The sequence below is a fragment of the Fringilla coelebs genome (genome assembly GCF_963513975.1).
Source record: "Fringilla coelebs genome assembly, chromosome: 10".
NCBI classification, from domain to species: Eukaryota; Metazoa; Chordata; class Aves; order Passeriformes; family Fringillidae; genus Fringilla; species Fringilla coelebs.
In genome coordinates this window covers 1,659,463-1,676,471 of record NC_140036.1, presented here as the reverse complement: position 1 = coordinate 1,676,471, position 17,009 = coordinate 1,659,463, and the positions used below count along the sequence as shown (strand labels likewise).

General features: G+C 49.8%; 1 protein-coding gene across 2 annotated transcripts in view; it reads left to right on the top strand.

The window, feature by feature from the left end:
- The first annotated feature begins 6,297 nt into the window (after nt 1-6,297).
- Nucleotides 6,298-17,009, top strand: part of ST6GAL1 (ST6 beta-galactoside alpha-2,6-sialyltransferase 1) — a 44,372-nt gene continuing 33,660 nt past the window's right edge. For both annotated transcript variants that reach the window (XM_084212566.1, XM_084212567.1), the window contains exon 1: nt 6,298-6,426. The gene's annotated coding sequence lies outside the window, so the exon portion shown is untranslated. The remainder of the gene's footprint in view (nt 6,427-17,009) is intronic.

Sequence of the window (17,009 nt, the reverse complement as noted above, 5' to 3'; positions counted from 1 at the left end):
TCTTCTCTCTCTCTGCTCAAACTTCCCACAGCATCACAGCTACTCTAACATCTGCTTACTCTGGCATGGAGGCATTTGCTCAATATCAATTTGAAGCCTTCATCTCTCCATGCTTTCATGTGTTAGAGGGAAACAGAGTCTGATGTATCAATTACATCTTTCTCCATAGATTTACAAGAGGATTTCAGCCCCAAGATCAAGACATCTCCTCATCCCCCCTATCTGGGACTTGACTTCTCTTTCACTGACCTCGGTATCTTCGTGTTGCTCCTCTACATTGTTTGCATTCTTGTTCCTTCTCTCACTTGAGGGAGGATAGAAGCACTGAACGAGTTAATATCTCACCCGGGGCCTGCAGATGGTCACCTGTCACTGCCCCAAAGGGAAAAAGGAAGTTCCTGGGTTTCTTATGTCTTTAACATGTGCTTTTCACAGAGGCGTGTACAGCTTTCCAGTGGCTGGAAGTGCTGTATCACTTCTGTAAATGATTCCCAAGAAAAACCACCACACAATAGCAAGAGCCTCAAGTTCAGCTGCTGATGTTGTGTAACCTCCATGATCTGCAGAAAAGGATTTCCTTATTTTCTCTGTAGGAAGGCTACCATGCTGCCCCCCCCTTTTCTTTTTTTCCTATCTGTGATCAAGATAATGTGTAGGGGTGAGGGGAAAAATGTCACTCATAATCTGATTCTACTAAGCTTTAAAGTGTATGAGTTCCTTTCTTGCCTAAGTAACTCCCAGTACCATTTTCTTCCCCACTTCACAGTCTGAAAGAGCTGAAGATATCAGCAATGTACATAATCATGGATCTTGGTTGCAGGAATCATTCTAGGTCTTCATTGTTGAGACTTCAATCTTCTCTAGCGTGTGAAGAAAACAAAGAAAATTCTACCTGCAGTTTATTGTTAGCTTGGCTGGAACATAACAGCAAAGGGAGTGGTGTGATTTTTCTCATTGGCATATTGCTGTGCATCATGATCTGGCTTCAGAGCAACCTCCTCCAGTGCCAGCATGGGAAGAGGTGGGAGGTGAGTGGGGCTGGGTTACCTGTGTCTGCATTTGCTGTTCTGCCCAAAAGCTGTAAAATAACAATCACAGCCCTGGGAGGTTATAAAACAGCGTACATGGGGTTGTGCTGTGCCCAGAGCACAGCGTGGGGCCCCGGAGGCAGAGGAGCAATGTGGTCAGTCCCCGTGACCAAGAACCACACCTGAGAAAGCCCCAGCTGCCATGACCTGCCACACTGGCTTTCACTCACTGCAAGGATTCTAACACCCTGCCAGGCCTTGGATTGTGCAAAGAATCCAGCCCCCTGCCAGGGCCTGGTAAATGCAGGGCCTGGGCAGAGCAAAGAGTGACTGCTGTGTTTAACGTGTGCTGTGTGCTTAACCTCACACCTTTCCCCCCTGCCCTGACCTGCTGCTGTGCAAAGAGGCAAACCTGGGCTGACAGGGAGCTGAGCAGAAGGGCATCCATGGTGAGCCACATCCCAGCTCGGGGTCTGGCCCCCTCTCCCTCCTCTGACAGATGAAGGGATGAGTTGCTGCTGTGCCATCCAAAACTCTGTGCTTGTGCTGGTAGAATTAGAGAAGAAACCGTGGCCCACAGGCTGCTGGGATTTGTGGTGACCCGTTCATTTGCAGGCAGGATCCTAGCTCAGTGTAGATATTGCTTTCTTCCATGGGAGGCAACTCAGTGACACAGAATTTTCCAGCCAAAAAGATGGGATCTGCCCGTTTTAGCTTGGGTTGTGTGTAGACTTGCATGTGTAACGTCTGCAACTGAGATCTGAGACAATTGAACCTGCCTAATTGTTGCTGTGTGTATGCATACACTGTGTGTGTGCCAGCATGGATTATACATCTTCCCTTCTCCTTCCTCCTGCTGCCTGGGGTGTGCTGTTTCTGCCACAGTTAAATGTGTCATATTTTTATTGAATAGCAACGTCCCAACCAAAGGGAGAAATACAACACAGGCATAATGAATCATGGGCTCCATGGCCTTGCTCAGCCCCAGGAGGCTGGAGCAGGCCAAGGGATGAAACACTGTGGGCTAACTCTTGTTTTCTTCACTTTTGCCTGCAAAGTGCACCCAAGGGAATTCAGGAAACAATACTCATCCTGCCTGTGCAAGAATCCAAGGATCCTAAACGAGCCAGGAGGAAAAGCATGCGCAGAAAGCAAGAGGGCCAAGTGGCAGAGTGCTCCTCTCTGCACAACATCCCCCTTTGAGGAGGGGTCTGGCTGCTGCTGCTGCCTGGGGAGCCTGGCCAGGGGCTGGAGGGCACTGACCTTATCAAAAAATCCTTGGTCAGGCTGAACATGAGCCTCTAACAACACTCCCACTATGAGAAGAATAAATAAAATGAAGAATACAAACAGAAGTGCACTTGTGCACTATCGTATTTGCTGGGAATGCACCGATGAAGGCAGGAATGATGCATCTGACTCCATGTTCTCAGAGGCTAATTTTTATTTTATAATACTATATTAGAGAATACTATACTGTACTAAAGAATACAGAAAGGATACTTACAGAATGCTAAAAAGCTTATAATGAAAAACTCGTGACTCTTTCCAGAGTCTCAACACAGCTGATTGGCCAAAGAGTGAAAACAACTCCCAGCAGAATCCAATGGAACAATCACCTGTGGGTAAACAATTTCCAAACACATTCCACATGAGCACAACACAGGAGAAGCAAATGAGATAAGAATTGTTTTCCTTTCCTCTGAGGCTTCTCAGCTTCCCAGGAGAAAATCCTGGGTGAAGGGATTTTATCAGAGAATGTGAATGCTACAGTGCACACCATGCAAGCCTTTCCCTCTGCTCAGGACAGGGCAGGCTTCAGGACAGATCTGAAAAGATAAAGTCTGACTGGGGAAGGACCAGAGATGGGCAGCAAGGAAGAGTGGAGGACTTGGAAACATGACCTGTGAGAGCAGGAGGAATGAAGTGGCATTGGTTAAGCCAGAGGAAGGAGGACTCGGGAAATGAGTTAAGCCTTTAAGTGTATAAAAGAGTACCACAGACTAAAGCAGTAAATCGGCCTCCCACTGGGGATAGGGGAAAATTACAATAATGTTTTGGAAAAGACATTGAGAGAAACTTTCCAACTGCAGGATAAATAAGGACTGGAAAAGATACAGATTGGCATGCCTCCATCAACAGATGTTTTTAAGACCAGGTTAGACAAATGCAGGTTTTGGCAGCAGGAAGGACAATGTGGGGTGTTAAGATTAATTTCAGTACTTTTTGTTAGCTGATTTCGCTGTGCAGAAGCTAGAAGCTTCTGGAGAAAATTTCTGGCATAGCACAGGGTGAAGGTATTCATGCACATCCAAAACATGGTGGGACTTCCTGCAACTGCTCTGCCCAGCACGTGTGGTTTCCCTGCAGCTCAAGGACAGTCAGGTCAGGCAACTGGGGAGGTGGCACCTTTTTATCATAAAGCTATTAGAGCTTTAAGCAAAGAGCTAAGAAATTGAAGATGCAGCAAAATATTTTTTCATGTAAGAGCCACTCAGACCCACCTTTACGGGCCTCTCAGTAAAGGAAGGAGTCTTTGAGGAAGATTCCAATTAAAAGCCCCATAAAAGCACTATCTATTGTTCTCAACCTTCTAATATTAGCAGGCCCAGAGCATAAATATTAATCACTTCATTGAACAGCTGAGTGCTGCTCTGTGATGTTTCTAGCACTGCACACGTAAGTGTGCCCCCTCCCCACTGATTCAGTCATGACTGGAAGTCACACAAATATAGCCCAGAAAATCAGTAGTGCTGGAACACAGCAGCAGCTGCCAATGCTGGGGGTGGTACAGGAATCCCTGAGCCAGCCTGGGATGTGGCTGGGACAGGACAAGAGCATGCTTGGACAAGGGCCACCTTAATATGCTGTTCTTCTTCTGACTCTGCCCATCTCTTTAGGGCGACAAATCCAGAGGGGTGACTATGACTCCCAGCATTTTTCCCTGAACTGCTCTTTCTGCAGCATAGGAAAAAATGACTTGGATGAAGATGCTGATGCCAGCTTTGTTCTCCAGAAAGAAGCTCTGCTGGAAGGTAGGAGTCATAAGCCTGAAAAAGCCAGCACAGCTCAGCACAGCCCTCTGGAATTTGGATGCTCTCCCTCACTCCCCCTGTGGTCTCCTGCTGCTGCTTGCCTGGGGGCATGGCAAGGTGAGTGGGTGAGGCTCACCTCCCAGAGGCTCCTGGGCTCCTGTACATTGCTTTTGGTTATCTGCCGATTTTGTAAGAGTTTCCAAAGGTAGAGGAAGGGCTGTCTCCACCATGGGTGGTCCCTGTTCAGGGACCCTCATGGTCTGAGACCTCATTACAGCAAGAAGGGAGGGGGTGAGCGGTTTGTGTGTGTGTGTTGGGGAAGTGTTACAGGGGATTGGGGATTTCTGTACTATCCAGGCAGGTGAAATTGTTAAATTGTGCTTCTTTCTGCAAGCAGCACAGCACAAGGGCAATCTGAGATGGAGTCAAGGAACAGTGAGAAGGGGACTTCTGCGAGAAGGGAGTGGGTAGAGGGAAGAGGCAGAAAGCAGGTGCTGTGTGTTCCTGACCTGAAGGGGAGAGCAGGGGGCTTTTGTGCAGCCCTTGCACTGACAGGGGGTACCTACCTCCACACGGTTTAAGTACAAAAGAACTGAGAAGATGCTGAGTGAAGGATCTCAGCCCAGGCTAAGACCTTTCTGAGCAAACATCCGCATAAACATACCCCAATTAGTGGTAAGTGTGGGCTGGCCAGCTCCCATCTCACTTATGTCCCTACTCAAGTGAGCCACAGGAACTCATCTGCCTTCGGGTTCAGCACATATGTAAGGCCTAACTAGCTTTTAAAGGCCAGGAAGTGCCCTAAACCACTTTGCCTGTCCAGGAAAGTGTCTGCTTGCTGTGAACCCCCAGCCTCAGTGCTCATGCTCCAAGAGCAGCACTCTCAGCCAAGGGCTCTGAAGGGCATGGGGTGTGTAAACCCACCCAAGACCCGAGTGCTGCACCTTGTCCAGGCAAGCAGGCCCTGCCTCCCTGATTCTCCCAGGCAGTGCATCAAACTGCTTGCAGGGAGCATCCCATGCAGCCCCTCTGCAGCCAGGGAGAGGCACCAGGAGACACAGTTCTCCCCTGTCAGCTCTCCCTCCAGCACCTGGCTCAGACTGGTACCAGCCATAAGGGGAGTACCTGGGGAGTGCATGGGGTTGCAATGTCAACCTGAATGCTGCAACAGCTCTGGGGGCTATTTATTTTCTGAGGGTTTATTTTGTAATACTTTATGTATCCGTGCAGGTGTTTCATGTTCTCTGACGTTGGAGAGCCCTTGTGAAGACCTTGCTCTGTCCAGTCGGAGCAGAGAGGTACATTGTGCGAGGGAACAGCATCTGCAGCCAGGGTGGGAGTAACGCACAGTGAGATGCTGATTTTGGACACAAACCTGTACAATATAACCCCATACCAGATGCTGACTCCTTTCAAGTTGGAAAAACATGGATGAACAGCAGAAACAGTACACTTGCTCTTTCCAGTTAGCACTGGAAGCACAGCAGCCGGGATAGGCACGGTGGTACCGTGTCCTGCAGCCACAATGGGGACCGGCAGTGATGTAAGCAGGGCATTTGTTCTGGCTTGCATGGCTCAGAGTCTGAGCTTTTATGATAACAATAATCAGGTTGCCTTGCCTGGACCCTGATTAGTATATAGCTTGGCAAAACATATTGCACGCACTGTTCCCTGCTTGTGCTTTGCTAGATAGAGAAGAGGCCAAAAGCAGTTTAAGGCAGTAGCCAGCTGCAGGCAGGCAGTAGCCCCGTGCCCAGTTTCCATGCTTTGGGCATCCCTGGGGGTGCAGGGGGTGCCCTGAAGGAGCCATAGCCCCGAGGGCTCTCCCTGGGCAGCACTGAAATAGGTGCTGAGGGCAGCTGCCTGCGGCTCGTTAATGAACTATTGATGTATCTGCGGTGCGAACTCGAAACGAGCCCACAGTGATGGAGTTAGATGGCAGCTCTGCCAGCGGGGCTCTGCCCGTGTCCGTAACGGGGCACGATCGTTTTCGTGCCTTTCCACACCGAGCTCCCCGGGGAAGGCGGGCAGGGCCGGCGCCGGGGCTGGCACCGAGGGTGCTGCAGGGTGTGCGGCACTTTGTCCGGCCGCCCGCTGCCACCCGCCGCTCCCCGGGCCGCGCTCGGGGCTGTCGCTCCCGGGCGGCCGCTCCTCCTCCTCGCAGCTGTGCCGTGAGGGGCGGAGGATGAGGAGGGAGAGGAGGATGCCCCGTGCCCGCCGAGCAGCCGGGCTGGCGGCGGCGGCGGCGCCTCCCCCGCTCGGCGGCCCCCGCCTCCCCCCGGCTCAGCGCCTTAAATGCCTCGGCCGCGGCGGCAACAAAGGCGGGCGGCGGCCGTGAGTGAGGGGCCGGCCGAGGGTCGGCGGTGAGTGCGTGAGGGGCGGCGGGGCCGGGCTGGCGCTGAGTGCCTGAGGGTTGGTGGTGAGTGGGGGGCGGCGGGGCTGGGCTGGCGGTGAGCGGCTGCGGGGCGGCGGGACCGGGCTGGCGGTGAAGGAGCCGCCGAGGGCCGGCGGTGGGCGAGGCTGAGGCGCCCCGGGGGTCGCAGGTGCCACGGGAGGGGCCGTGCCCCGCCGTGCCCGGTCCCGCCGCCCGCGGCGGTCTCGGCTCTGGCGTGAGGCGGCCCCCGGGTGTGAGTGGGCTCCGGCGGGCAGCGTGGGGCGGACGAGCGCCAGCTCCGCTGCGGCGTAACTTTTGTGATTTCCTATTATTTATGCTTATAACCCATCAGTATAAACTTCTAAGAGCGGCAGATGTGAATGGCGGCGGCTGCCCGGGCCGCCTGTCCCCCCTGCTCCCGCTGCTCTCGCCGGCGCTTTGGCAGCACTGAAGTCCCCGGCGGCTGCGGAGCCCGCCCGGTGGCGGCTCCAGGAGTGAGGATGGGTGGGGGGTGAGGCAGACCCCGGGCTCTGCCTGCCCCCGGCTTGGGCTCACCCTTGCCTCAATTTGACAGATCCCTGCTGGCCCGGGTCAGCCCGCAGGGTCCCGCCAGTCCTAGCAAGGGATTGTATCTGTGAGTAATTTTAGAAGTAGCTGCATTCGTCTCTACTAGCGCACAGCAGGTCAGACTGCAGAGAGAATAAATAATGTGTAACGTGTTTTTTGTGCTGCCGTGTACTTGTCTTTCAGGGCAAATCTCTGTTCCTGCATTTATGAGCCCCTGGTAAATCAGGGCAGTGGATGGGGACCGGGGGCTGAAGGAGTGGGAGCTGCTGCTGCTTTATGCTGTTTCCATATCTGCTTGCTGCAACTGGATCTAATCACTGACAGTGTCAAAACAGAAATATCTGCAAGGGGAAAGGTGCCATGGCAGAGCAGCTGGATGTAGCAGGAGATTTTCTTGGCTGTGAGGGAGTGAGAAACCAGAGCTGCCTATTAATGTGTGAGGAATGAGTCTAACTCTGTGTGACTCCTCCTTTAGTGGCACACTCACTGGACTGCACTTGCCTAAAGACTGGTAGCTAACCTGGAATACTTTTTCTGAGCTGAGATAACTTTACATAGATGGGAGTGCTGTGATGCAAGGCTGCTCCTTGCATCCTCCTGCTTGCAGAGGGGAGTCAGTGGAAGGAGACCCCAGCAGAATGGGGTAAGTGTGCATAAGGGGTTACCCAGGGGGAGAGGGACAGCTTTCTGTCCTCAGCTCTTGCTGCAAAAACTGAGTATTGTACTGACCTTGGTAGTGCATCTTGGAAAGTCCTCATCTCCTGGCGTCCAGGACAGAATAGAAACGCTCATCCCTCATGTTTCATCACAGTGCCCTGGGTCACTGTGTCAGGAAGGTTTAGGTGGAGCTCCAAATGCCTGAGGCACTCATACAGATATGACTGATGCTAAATCTTCCCCAGGAGGAAGAATATTAGCTGGAAACAATCTTCCCCAAAAGGCCCCTGGGACAGAGGCCAAGAGTGTCTAATGAGGCAGACTTTTCCTGTTAGCTACAGTTCTTCTGGGGGGTTGGAGTGAGCCCCTGTGGGGATGTCAGAGGGCAGGCAGCCCATCCCCAGGTGTGCTCTGCTCTGGGCACCTGATCATCTCACCTGGGCATCAGCCACTGCTCTGGGGGTGATGCAGCTGCTGAGTCGAGACAAATCATGTGTTTTCTTCTGGTTCAGCAAATAAATTGGTTTGGTGATGGTGCTTTGGGGATGAGGAGCTCTGTAGTGCCAAGGTGTGTGCCCTGTTGGTGGCAGGACAGCCGTGCAAGGCTGCAGCTTGGCTCCAGAGAAATCTATCCTCTGCTTTTCTTCTCTCATTTAATGGTTGCTTCTCTTAGGTAAGCTAAATACAGTGGAAGGAGCTGTGTTTTGTGGGTGTAGTGGGAACATTGTGGGGTCCTCTGCTGAAATGTGTGCCTCTGGCAGAAGTGGTGCATGGCCTGAAAATGGAGATGCTCACATTAGTGAGCTGCCCCATTATCACTGGAGCTGAGCACTCAGCTGGGGGCGTATGTGTCTCCTGCCCGCAGCAAACGTGAGGTTAGGTTTCAGAAAAGAGGAATATCTGATCATATCTACTTAGTTCCTGGACACAAAAATATTTGTTGATGTGGCTTTGAGCAGGCTGCCCACTCTGGTGGCTGCTGTTTGTGTGCTCTGTAACTTGGTTAAAACCAAAGAGTGGAAATGCAGGTGTATCATTGTTCATGGAGGCCTAGTTTTCTAGGGACTAAATAGGTGACTACTTAAACCTCCTTTTGCAGTGACTGCTGGCAGAGTCATCTCCTGCAGGAGCTGGGGATACCTGAGAGGAATTAGAGGTGCCAGTATGAGGTGGGCAGGGGTGGCCTAACAAAGGGCAGAGCAGATGCAGCCAGTAATGTTCTGTGTCTTAACTGTCCTTGAGACAGTGCTGCCGAGGAGCTGATGGCTGTGCCTTCAGAGGTTCATGTCCCTGTGGCTCTGTCAGAGGACAGGCAGCCCTGCACCCAGGGGTGTGTCCCCAACGCCCACACGGGCACCTCGACCACAGCACAGTCTCACCCAGCTCCTGTCCCGCTCTGGGCTGGGGGAGCCAGCCAGGGATGGTAATGGGCCGGGTTGTGTTGCCCTTTGCTCTCAGGATGACTGATCTGGAGGACATGATTGAACTCAAGTTCTTTGACCACCAGGGCTTCTCCTCACACCCTTACCCTGTTGCACTGGAAGTTTGTGGAAGGGCAGAAGTGCTGCTGCAGTTGTGATCCTTGTCCCTTTCCACAGGAGCGCTTCTGTGGTGTGCACAGCCACCGGTGAAAATGTCATTTTCCTGAGCTCTACTCAGCGTTTGTAAAGATCACTGTAATAGGTCTGACAGAATTGTTTTGATGATCTTTTTCAAAGTATCCAGACCTTTTCTGTAGCCCTCAGATTTTGGAAGAGGGATGTAAATCACAATTCTGCAGAGGATTAGCAATCAGAGAGCATTATGAATCAATCTGATACTTTGTCTTAGTCGCAGCCCTTCTTAGAAGGCTGACCTACATATTACAGCTTTCACTGTAACTGCTTCACCAAGGACGACAGGCTTTGCTTCGCAGTGTGAGGTGGCCCAGTGGCTGGACATGTTTGTGTTTGAAGAACATTGCTGGTGGCTTCAGATGTGCTTGAAGTCTGTGCTGCTTGACTGGATAACTTGTCAATGAAGTGTGAAATACAAGTGGTTCCTTTGAATGTTCTTTTAATTATAATTGTGCTGATTAAAAAAAAACAACTAGAAGATGAAATGAGATGCTTTCTGTATAAAGTGCTCTTAGATGTCGAGCCAGCAGGGATCATTGTTATCAGATCCTCTAATCACTTGTTTGATTAAAAACCTTGGAAAAACGTACATGTTTGAGCCACTTGGTTTAAGTAAAAATGAAGGTTTTTTGCCTTTCTGAATGTGTGCTGTAGCTCAGCCTTTGGTGAGCTGTGAACCCAAAGCTTCTGTAAAATCCTTCCCTGTGGGTCACTGATGGCACTGAATATGAATGCACATCTGCTGGCTCCACTTGCAGATGAGTTTTCCTGCTGATTCCCAGAGCGACGAGGTGAGCGATGATGAAAAGGAGAGTCCAGAACAGTGTCTGCAAAGCAGTGACTTCGCTGATTTAAGGCAGCACTTGTGCCCATTTCTACCTGTCATTATGATTCCAGCTCTGCAGGGCAGATTCTTTGGTTTGAAGGATGCTGGGAAGCAATGAGAAATCCATGTAGTGGTGTGTGTGTGCTTCCCAGCACGTACCAGTAGCATGGGCTCTGGTGAAGGTCCTTCTGGGTGGAGTGTGTGTACAGCAGCATGTTCACATGCACATAATTTGGCTCTGTGGCTGTCCAGGAGCTCTTCTGTGACACCAGAACAGAGGAGGTCTGCCTTGTAGTTTTTTGTCTCAGCAGGTTCCAAGAGGTGCCTTTGCCTAGCTGGTGCTTGCTGGTCCCTCTGCAGCATTTGGAAGGTCATGCATTTGCCTGGGATGCTTGGCTTGGGGTGTCTCTGAAATGAAGAGCTCTGCCACCAAGTAATCCAGTGGTCTTGAGGGTTTGCTTGTGGTGTGTTATTCACAAGTTCCCACAACCTCCGTTCTCAAGCAGAGGTTGGTGTGGAAAGCTGCAGCACAGCATCTTGCAGTTTCTTTTTCTATAAATAGCTAAAATAAAAAGGTCTGTTTGTGAGATTGGAAACATCGCACATAATAGCTCACCTTCTAACAGCAGCGTGCTGAAGTTCAGGGAGGCCTCTGCTTTTCTACCTTGTGCCCAGACTCGTGTGCCTGGGAATGGTTTGTCTGTACAGGCAGAAGGGAGCTCTGCGCCAGACTGTGCTGTTTCTCTGTGCTCCTGATGTGTGTTAGCTCTGGGAGCTGACAGCTACTGCAAATGAGCTGAACAAAGCTGCTGCTGGTGCCTGAGTGCTGGTGAGGCCGTGGGGATCCTGAATGCCCCCAGCACAGGATGCCTGTCTGTCTGACTGGACATCCCACACTGATCCCTGGGCACTGGCAGGCATGTTTGTCACAGAGCCCAGCTTGTGCCTGGGACTCCTGGGGCTGGTGGAAACTGGAAACAAGCTAATGCTCCCTTCTTTAATATTGCATCCATTCTGCTTACAGTGGCTGCAGCAGTTTGGATTTTCAGCTGTAAAATTTTGCAGAAAAATAAGAGTTGTTGACAGCGGTGATTAATTTTTTAATATGCATTGCAGCTTGCCCTTTGTGTCTTTGTGGTACAGCGTTTGCTGATTAGGAAATCAGAGAGGTTCCAATCAACCTGACTGTGTTCACTGGACTTTTTGTAAATACCCTGTGTGTGCCAGCAGAGTCCCAAATGTGTGGGGGGAGTGTGATGGCCCTCACTGGGATGGAATGACAATCAAAAATGCCATGGCAGTTGTGCAGCAATGACAGCTTTCTGAAATGCATCTCCTGGGGGCTAAAAGACATCTGTGGTCCTGGTTTCCTCCTGGTAATCTCAAGGACCTGCTTTTACCTTGAAATAACATTTAATGTACAGCATCAGAATAATGAGTTTTTTGTTCTAAATTTGTTTGTAAGGCAGAATCTTTAGGAAAGGCTGCAAGCAGAGCTCTGTTGCATGAGCTGCTCTCTTCTGAAGGCACAGAGTGTCCCAGAAGCAATTAGTTTATATCTTAAATGAATAAATTTATAAAAAACTTCTCAGAGAAGATATCTTCATGCTGTGAGCTGCATTGCCTTGCAAGACTGAAAATATGGGTGTGATCCTTTGTTAACCAAGTTGGGTTAAAGTTTATTTATTTGGTTGGTTTTTGGTTTTATCTCCTTCCCTCACAGATTAGTTCCTCCTAAATTCAAGATTTTACTTTGGTCCAGGGATGGATTATCACTGTGTTAATTCTTGGTTATCCCTGTGACCTGACTGTGTTCCTGCCATTCTTTGTGCTTGCAAGGGGTCTTAAGGAAATTAAAAATTTAGATTACAAGATTTTAATTGTTGGGATAAAATCTTTCTGTTGGTCTCATGAGACCCCACCTGGTCTGGGGTCCCCAGCACAGGAAGGACATTGGCCTCTTGGAGCAAGTCCAGAAGAGGCCACCAGCATTATTAGAGGGATGGAGCACGTCTCCTGTGAGGAAAGGCTGAGAGAATTGGGATTCTTGAGCCTGGAAGAGAGAAGGGATCAGGGTGACCTCACTGTGGTCTTCCAGTGCCTGACGGGAGCCTGCAGGAAAGGGGAGAGGGACTTTGTACAACAGCCTGGAGGGACAGGACAAGAAGGAATGGCTCCAAACTGGCAGAGAGTAAGTGTAGATTAGGTATTAGGAAAATTCCCTCCCTGTGAGGGTGCTGAGGCCCTGGCACAGGGTGCCCAGAGAAGCTGTGGATGCCCCATCCCTGGAAGTATCCCAGGCCAGGCTGAACAGGGCTTGGAGCAACCTGGGATAGTGCCAGGTGTCCCTGCCCATGGCAGGGGGTGCAACAAGATGAGCTTTAAGGTCTCTTCCAACCCAAAACCTTCTATGGTGATTCTATGATGCTTTATATTTTTTGGGTTGCGTACATTTTTATATAGCTTTATATTTGTCCTTTTCCAGCAGAGCTTCAGTGTAAATAATTGTCAGGGAGTTGGACACTTTGGGACTGAGATCCATTAGCAGAAATGTAGCAAAGATGGAAAAGTTGTGTTCTGGCTCCTCTGGGCTGGTATTTCACAGGCAGGTCTGATGAATACTTTATGTTTTATGAGAGTCTGGAAGGTGCTGGATGGGTTTTGCTCTCATCCAGATGATGGTGTCTGTGAATATGAAGCTTGTTTCTTATTAAAAGCCATTCTTGCAATCTTGCAATCCACTTTCCACAAATGCTTATGTCCATGAGAGTGTTGCTTTCTTGGGAAGATCATCAGAGTGACTGGTTAACAAATTCATTCCAGAGCTTGATAACATTTATTTTGTGTAGTCTGTGGCTGCCTGGGGAGCTGCCTTGCACCTTTCTGAACAGAACCCATTGTGGAGGGAAACCTCCTCCCCGGGAAGCGATGTGTTATGACTTGCTTCCAACAAATGCTGCAGGGGCAGGTTGCAGTTGGATGGGGGGATTCCCAAAGGCAAAAATGGAATTGATAGAAATAAGTGTTGCTTGAGCCTGTGACATGAAAGGGTATTTTTAGACAGGGGAGTCCCCAGTCAGACAGGAAGGAAGAGCAGTGGCTGGCATGCCTTGTGTGATGGGTCAGTCAGACTTTCTGCTAATGGGACAAAGTGAGGGATCACTGGCAAGTTTTAGGCTCTTCAAATTTAATTTAATGCTTGTTTAAAGAACAGCTGTCTTGACTCCCTGGACTGAGCAGCTGCCTGTGGATTGAATAGCATCTAAAGGTGATGGAGCTTGGAGCTGGCAGTGGCTCCAGGTGCTGCTTTACCACACAGGGCTGAGCAGAGCACAAAGGTGGAGGAACCCTGTGGGTGCCATGTAACTTTCTGCAGGTTTGTCTTTTGATTTTCAGAGCAGTTGTTACTTGTATCTTCTGTTTTATTTTTTTATAACATAGTGTGGGTGTGGAGTGGCAATTATTTTAGGTTCTGTGGATGTGGCTCAGCAATTTCAAATGTGGTTGGAAGTGTGTTTTTAAAAATTGAGGTGAACCCCTGAAAGTCTGCACCTGGGGTAACAGTCAAATTAATTTTCAAGTGTTATATCGCTCCCCTCTCCCTTTCCACTCTCAATTTTGAAAACTTATCACTTTGTAAATCACTTTGCAAAAGACCTCTCTCATTCATATGAACTACATGTTGTTCCAAGGTTAAGAAGTTTCCCTAATTATTCGGGGAATGCAGTTGGGTAACTATTTATTAGATATTCATGGATGAATTGTTTAATTAGACAGAAAATCATATGCTTGCAATCTAAGGAGAAGAATTCAGAGAGGTTAATTAAGGAATGGTTAGAAAATTTGATGTCAGAAATGGTGCTAAGTTTCAGCCTGGACCCTCTTAATTAAAATCAGTTTAGTTCATGCTGGAAGTGAATGGAAATGAAGGAAATTTAAGCTTGCCATGGCTACAGATGTGGGAGTATACCAAGGTCAGCAATGCATATTAACTCCTACTTTTAAAATTAATTTCTGGCACTAATTTGGCTTGATTTTTCCCATCTGTCTTCGTGCAGACAACACTCCGGAAGCCTCGCTTATTTAAGGTATTGCAGAAATGCCTTTTTCCCCTCCCTGCTGTTCTTTCGAGACCTCTGGGCTGAGGTTTTACGCTGGGCGAGGACGGCGAGTCAAACCCTGCAGGTGATGCTGCAGATGCTTAATTGTGCATGTAAACATTGTCCTGCTGCTGCCAGAGCTTCACATCTGTGAGGTGTTCTCAGGCGTGGAGGTCGTGTCCTGCCGCACGTGGGGTGGGAACCGAGGACAGAAACACCCTGCTCAGTGGGGAGGCTGCGGGGCGGGAAGGGCCCGGCTCTGTCCCCCTGTGTGTCCCAGCTTGTCCCGGCTCAGCCCTGCTCCGGCTGCCCGTGTGCCAGAGCCGCTCTCAGCCCCTCGGCCGGGAGCGGATCGGGGCTGAGCTCATCGAGCTCAGCTGTCAGAACATCTCTGCTCTTCCTTCCCGCATTCTACCCACGTGGATTTCCCCTGGTTGCTGCAACTCCCTGATTTGGAGGAAAGCAAATGTGGGGTGTGGTTAAACGCTACCCAGGGCTCCCTGTAAGTGGGGGGAGCAGCTGTGAGTGTGTTGCCAGCCCCCCACATTGCCCTGAGTGCTTGTGCTGTTCTTGGCCAGCTGGTGCTGGAGACTGCGGGATGGTATTGGTGAATTTTGGAGAGTGTGGACCACCGTGGCTGCCCTAAGCCCACCCGTCCGGGTTTCAGTAACCACAGGCTGTTTGCGGCTTGCTTTTTCCAGCACTGGCTGTTTTTCTGAAGAACTTGGGCTGTGTGAGAAGGTGATCATATCCTGCCTCCCCTTCTCTGAGATTGCCCCAGAGGACTGTTTTAATGCTGTGTCTTACAGTCTTGAAGTTGTTTTGGAGCATTTCCTGTGGCCAAATTCCTGGCTAGCCACATGCTCCTGGAAGCCTTCTCTTCCTTCTGGTATTGCTCCTTGTAGCCCTCTTCAGCTCCTGCCGGATTCCTAAGCAGCCTCTTAGACAGCTTTCAGTCTCTCTGGTTCTTGAGCATCTTTTAGCCCTCCCATATCCTTGGCTTTTTCACTTAGGTTTCACAAAAACAAACTCTTGTGAAAAAAAAATCCCAAACCAAAACCAAAAATACCACTGTGAAAACCCCTACCCACTCTCCAAATGTCCAAATGCATTCTGCCTCTTTTCTCTGTAGTTGCACGTATTCTTTTTCACAAAACTGAATTTAGCTGTTGGTGTTATCAGTAGTTCTAGTGAATTTTTTTATAGCCAGTTACCAGGAGACTATTAGCTGTGTGTTTGTGTCAAAAAGTAGGTGTAATGGTTCAGAGCAGATGAGCTGCAAAAACTACCCCCTTAAAAAAGGCCTGTGAGGAAGCTAAGTTGGTGTTGCTCGTTGGCGAAAGAGATTCTTTGTCTCTGGTTTGGGTTAAAGGCTCAAGGAAGTTCAGTTCATCTTCAGCAAGGTGGGCTTGAAATGGAAATACTGGTGCTGCAGTACCTGGGGAAAGCAGTGAGAAAGATGGTAGGTGTGGGAAAAGGATCCTGCTGGGGGCATTGCTGGGATGAGGCTGTGGCTGGGTGAGAGGTTTGCTCAGCCATAACTTGCACAGGTCATCTTTCTCCATGGCCATGGCATGGCTCCTGCTTGAGCTGTGGCTGTGGGGCTTGGCAGTGTCCCTTTGCTGCATCTTACCCTGGAGGAGTGCAGGAGACCAAGTCCTGCTTCAGCTTGCCTTGCAGCAGGTGAGTTTCTCTGTTCCTGGGAGCAAGGTCCAGCAGCAAGGGATTTCCTCTCTCAGGTATCCCAGTAATGTCCTGGTAATTGGGTCTGTGTTTCCCCAGGCCTGTGGCCAGCCTAGCAATCAGTAACTGGATTTTCCATTCCTACCCCTGTTCTGGGTAGCAGAGGTTGAGGTCTGGCAGCAGTGATCACATCAGTCTCAGATCCCTGACTAAGGCACTGCCCGAGTGCCTTTGCTGCTCTCTGTGTTCTTGGTTCCCAAGCCTCTCTTCTGCAGAAGGGATGGTTTGGGATTTCCTGCTCTTCTGTGGTGCTGCTGAAGTTACAGTATTTGCACAGAGCCAATTCCTCTGAGATGATGATCATATTTCTGTTTAGGCACAAGCTGCCAACTTACAGAATTAACTGCCAGTGGTCTGCAGTAGCCCTTGACTTGTCCTAGAACTTGCTTTAATAAAAGAGAATAGGTCTTTAATGAAAGTGGAAGGACTTCTGTGTTTTCTCTGGAAATACAGAAGGGGTTGCAAAGCCAGGCTCTCAAGAGGAAGGACAGTTTCTAAGTTATCCAGCCCAAATCTGACCTCTGTGCACTACAGGTTCTGATTGCGTGGTTCCACAGCTGCTGCTTGGCTTGATGCTGCCTTGCTCACTGTGCATCATTGATCTGTATTTATAGTTGTTAGGTGGGGTTTTCATTTTCCTTTTTGCAGCTCTGAGGTTGTGCTTTAGTTGTGTGCTTAAGCTCTGCCCTGAGAACAGAAACATGAGTTTTCCAATAGGCTCCTCCGTGGTGCTGCTCATAAATGTCTGAGCAGCTGCAGTTCATGGTGTGTTTGTGGGAAAGCAGCTCTGTAAATGGGGAGCTGAGGCACGCACAGGGTACTCAGCCAATTCTGGGTGCTCTTTGGGGAAGCTGCCAGGAATTCTCTCCTCTTAATTTCTGATGTCCATGTCATGCAGTTCTGTGGCTGAGAGCTCAGCCCATGTGCAGAGCTGATCATGGGTCTGTCCTTCTGCCAGAGTCTGGCAACTAAGGATGTGAGAAGTTTATTTTAAGGTTTGTTTGATTTCATAGCAGCTGTAAGAGAAGCATGGCAGGAATCACTTTTGTGTTAACTTTGGTTT